The following is a 5,105-nucleotide window of genomic DNA, read 5'->3' as shown; positions in this document are numbered from 1 at the left end:
AAAAATGTTTAACGAAATCTACTTTAAAAGAATGTAGCCGAGTTAGTAGTGAGAGCTTTACTTGGAACGGAAATGTAAGTAGCAGCAATAACTGAAGGAATAAAAATCGATGAATTTAGTTGTTAGTGATGAACAACGCCACCTACTATGCACTGTTTCTTTTGTTACTGTTGAATCGTTTAAAATTTGCATGCTCTGGACAGTATTAATTGATTACTGTACTATCGTTTATGGATAATTTTCGGATTGTTTTTAGAATAATAATAGATAACCATTGCAATTCGAGCGTTGCGTTTACTGATTTTGTTGCGCTCACTATTTATGCTGATATATGACATGAGAATATGCAACTGAAGTGCAGTTCTTTGGCCACATAGCCAAAAGCGAAAACAATAATTTGAAAACGCCGTTGATCCAACCGAGAATTGATTGCTGGAGAGACATAACTAAAGGTCCCTTTAAATGTCAGTTCTGTTGTCCGTTCCGTCGAGGTTTCCATTTAGTTCTGTTCAGTTTTGAAACGGCGGTGTATTTAGACGATCAGTTGCCCGTTCAGTTGAGGTTTCAGTTGCCAGGTCAGTTCGGTCAGAATCGGCGGTGTATATTTACGAATTTTTTATCCATTAATGAATATTATTTTTATAATTACTTGCGAAACATGTTAGTTGTTATTATATATATTGTTAGTTGATATTACCTATATTTAAAGAAATTATAATATTTCAATCCAAATTAGAAAAGTAGTATTAAAAATATGGCGACGTACTAATTTACACGTTAATTTAACTGGCAACTCTAAAAATGGATACGATAACTGATAGAAAATCCACCCTGTCTCGTCTCCGTTTTGGTTTCAGTCGGCCGCTTCAGTTTTGCATTTACACATCAGTTTAACGGACAACTCATTTAGGACAAGGACAAGACATTTGAAAGTAGTGCATTGTGCTGGATCAATCGCACATTGAAAAAACGATATGCATTGTAGCCAGCCGCGTGATCGAACCCGTAGTTCATAGCCATTCTACCAAATAGGTCACTAAATGTGCTTAAAATTGATCATTAGTAGTTTTGTTTTCAACTTTATTTCATATCTAGTTCTGTCTCGTAGAGAAGGATTGTTCAGTGGTGTCTTTGGTTTCCATCTATTAATTATCAAATAACTCTCGTGGATATTTCGACAAATTGTTCTTTGTTTTAATTTTGAATATTGCCAAGTGGTCAAAATGGTCACAATTATGTGTATTTCTTGACTTTCCATGATTATTTATGTACTATTGTCTTTTTTTTTTTTAAATTTTGTGGGAACACAAATTCTTCGAAACACACGGTTATGATTACATAAAATATATTGTATTTTAAAGCAGTAGGATCAATTTTATCGTATTATAAAACTATGCAATGAACTTATGCATTTACAGTGTTATTGCTTACATATCTTAGAGCAGTGTTTCTCCACATGGCAGTACCCCCTGATAACTCTCCTATACGACTTCTCCCTGGCACTCCATCGAAGATGGCGGGAAGAAATCGAGTAATGGTAATGCGGATTATTGTAAAGTTCAACTGTGCAGCACCGCCTTACTTTGACATACAGTCGAACTTGGTTATTACGAACACGGAAATAGCGAGATCTCAGATGTAATGAGGAAACATTCATTGACATTTTAGTTTATGATTTTCTCCATACATTTATTCATTTTTATAACGAGCTGCTTCTCGGGTATACCGAGCAAAGCTGCTAATGTGTCAATCGTTTAAAAACAACATTTTCGACCCTAAGCAATAAAATCCGAGGGGGCAGTTAACTAGACCGATGCCGCCGGGATTGGATCACGTTAATGATACTAGTTAAGTGTCTAAGTACCTAATTGGTGTTTTCGCCGACAACATAGAAAAAGTATCCACGCATATGGTTGAAATTGCATGTAAAAAATTCAAGCTTTGTGAAGTCAGTAGGTACCTACCGGCGCCGGCGTCTCAGCACTTCATTACAATAAACGACTTCTTTTGTAGTTTATGAATGCCATGCTTGTTTCGGGGATTTTTACGATGGTTTTCAGATTTTTTATGTTCTATGCTTAAATAGATGGCGCGAAAAATGTTATATAACGAGTAATGCTTATAACGAGAAAATCCAGTTGGTCCCATCTTCCTCGTAATAACCAAGTTCGACTATATTACAAATTGCGACAAATTATCAAGTTATAGGTACAGTTTACGATTAAATATTCAATTATAATATTCACGGTGCCCAGATTGTGATACGAGATATGTATGATTGATAGAAAAATAAAGTGAGTTTTTACGCTAAACACGCTAAAGTTTTTGGGTGTGTCTCCGAAGAGACAAGGATCAGTCATTATGATGAAGAGAGAAAGCGCGTCGTCAAGTAGATACCGTTGGCAAATAACACATTACCAAACACAATTTGAAACTGCATAAAACACAAATCACACCGTGGTGGCACACTGATCTAGTTACATCGTTTACGAGTCAGATTTTCCGCTGTACTCTATATTTGATGACAGACTGCCATAGACATAGTCAAGCTGGTAATTAAATTTTCAGAATCAAATGTAAAAGCCTTTTTCTTTTAGGTCTTATGACCTGTCATTCTTGGTTTAAGGAATTTTTTATATTGCCTGTTTGAAAATATAGTATTTCTGACAAAATTATAATACGAAAATTAAAAATTATAGTATTTTTGGCGTACCTATGTTAGCTACAATCGTACTTGTTACGTTGACCATAATTATAGTACAAAATCAATAATTACAGTAAGATTGACAATACTGCGCGAATCGCTGACCCCGTCGAATGTTTTACGTGCCTTCAGGGGTACCATAGTTTGAGAAACACTGCCCTAAAGTGGTAACTGTGTATTCAATGTGAGAGGGTTAATTAAAAATAGACTGTTATTCTTATGCTATTTATTACAATAACAGAACAATCAATGTACTTAGCTGACGTTTATGTAAGTCCACTTATCCATCCAATTAAGATGGTGCTTGTGAGTAATTGACGGGCTGAGGATTAAATGGGTACAAGTGACGTATTTACACATACCAATTTATGCATGAGAAAAAAATCACACATCACTGCTTTATATATAAAGTTATACAGAATTGGATTATATCATTCTATAAATTTTAGTTTTTTAAAATGTTTATACAGTCGAACTCAGTTATTATGGTCACGGACATAGCGATATCTCGGATGTAATGAGGAAACATTCCTTGACATTTTAGTTTATGATTTTCTCCACACATTTATTCACTTTTATAACGAGCTACTTATCGGATATACCGAGCAAAAATATCGTCAAAAATTTTCTTAAAACTGTTAATGTGTCGATCGTTTAAAAACATTTTCCACCCTAAGCAATAAATCTGACCGTAGACCGATGCCGCCGGGATCGGATTACGTTTATGACACTAGTTAAGTGTCGTAAGTACCTAATTGGTGTTTTCGCCGACAATATTGAAAAAGTATCTGGTTAGTATATGGTTGAAATTTCATCTAAAAAATCCAAGCTGAAGTCAGTAGGTACCTACAGCGTTCATTACAATAAACAACTGCTTTTGTAGTTTATGAACGCCATGCTTGTTTCGGGGAAAAATTCTAATTGTGTATTTTTGTTTGAATTGCGACTTTTTGTGTTATGTGACCGCTCATTTAAAAATACCTATTCTCTGATATAACGAGTAATGCAAATTCAGTCAGTGTAATCTTCCTCGTAATAACCAAGTTCGACTGTATTTTCATAACAATGTATGCAATGTCAATAACAGATCATTTGAAAATTGTATGTTTACATTTTCACGAATTCAATTTAATGGTGTGATCGACCAAAATCGTTTCGTTTACTTTCCGGCTTTCCGAATGTAATTTTCTTTATAACTCGTCCATCCTGTGGTTAACAAATCTAAGGCGGTCTAATTAGATGGACTGTATGATGTGCATATTTCTGCACAAAGCTTACAGACTATCATTGTATCTCCATCTCTGCCCTGTGTCATTGATCGTCATTTTTTTCATGTTTTTGATCATGCACAACTAATCTTTCGTTCAAGATACTTTTCAAGTGTCGGTTCAATGACCGAATGCACTTGGATCCTTTTAATCCTCAGTTTCTTAATTAAAAATATTCTCTTAATATTATAATCATATTGTAAGAATTTTTATCTATTCTACATTATAAAATGTTAACTGTGTTTATACTATCGTCACCTCAATACTACAACTAGATAACTCTGATTTGGTCATTGTTGGGAAAATGAAATTTAAACTTTACTTGATTAACATAAATCTAGGCTATAATTATTATTTAAAATAAAAATGGAAAATCGTGCTTGTCTAATTGGGAACAATTAAATAATGTTCAATTGTATGAAAAAATATTGTAGATACCTATATTATTTTATTTATTTAATGCATTTATGGTTTTAAAGTTATCTAGTATTTTCGACACCCACGGTGGCCGCGCGGCTTAAGCGTTGGACTATCACGCCGTGGGTCTCAGGTTCGAATCCTGGGTCTGGCACTTGTACACATATTGTTTTTCAATTTGTGTGTGAGTCAGGGTATGGACCTAATAGGTTGAGCAAGTGGCTGACATTCATTTCTCGTAAAAAACAAAATCTGTTAATACAAACCTCTACCCTGCAGAGGCCCATATGATCCCATTAGGACCGGACATGGTCGAAAAAAAAAAAAAAATTTTAAACACAAAATTAATACAGTTTCCATTCTGACTTACCTAGTTTTATCATTTTGTAGAATAATATTCAAAAGCTATTCTCAAAAACAGTGAAAATCAAGTTATCTAGTTGTAGTATTGAGGTGACGATATTTATTTTATAAATTTTGACAACACTATTTGTACATAAAAGTGTATATTTTTAGCTTTTATACTTGCTATTTTAATTATACATTTTATCATGTTTGCCATAATAGACTTCTTTAAAGAATATATTTTTTAAATTTAATCAATGTTCTTACGGACACTGCTTTATGTGACAGCCTAATTGTTATTTACCAAAATGGATACATGTCAATTAGTATAGGTACAAACTACCTGACGTGGAATTGCAATAGTATTAAAA

General features: G+C 33.8%; 1 protein-coding gene across 1 annotated transcript in view; it reads right to left on the bottom strand.

Annotated features, from left to right (window-relative positions):
* The window catches only part of LOC147069814 (uncharacterized), a 570,178-nt gene that overhangs the window by 461,200 nt on the left and 103,873 nt on the right, over window positions 1–5,105 (bottom strand). The gene's annotated exons all lie outside the window — the stretch shown is intronic.

Source organism: Rhyacophila brunnea, unplaced genomic scaffold (genome assembly GCF_057557595.1).
Source record: "Rhyacophila brunnea isolate RB1 unplaced genomic scaffold, BYU_Rbru_1.0 scaffold_23, whole genome shotgun sequence".
Classification (NCBI taxonomy): Eukaryota; Metazoa; Arthropoda; class Insecta; order Trichoptera; family Rhyacophilidae; genus Rhyacophila; species Rhyacophila brunnea.
Note: the sequence above shows the minus strand (reverse complement) of the source record. Positions and strands in the feature narration are given on the sequence as shown.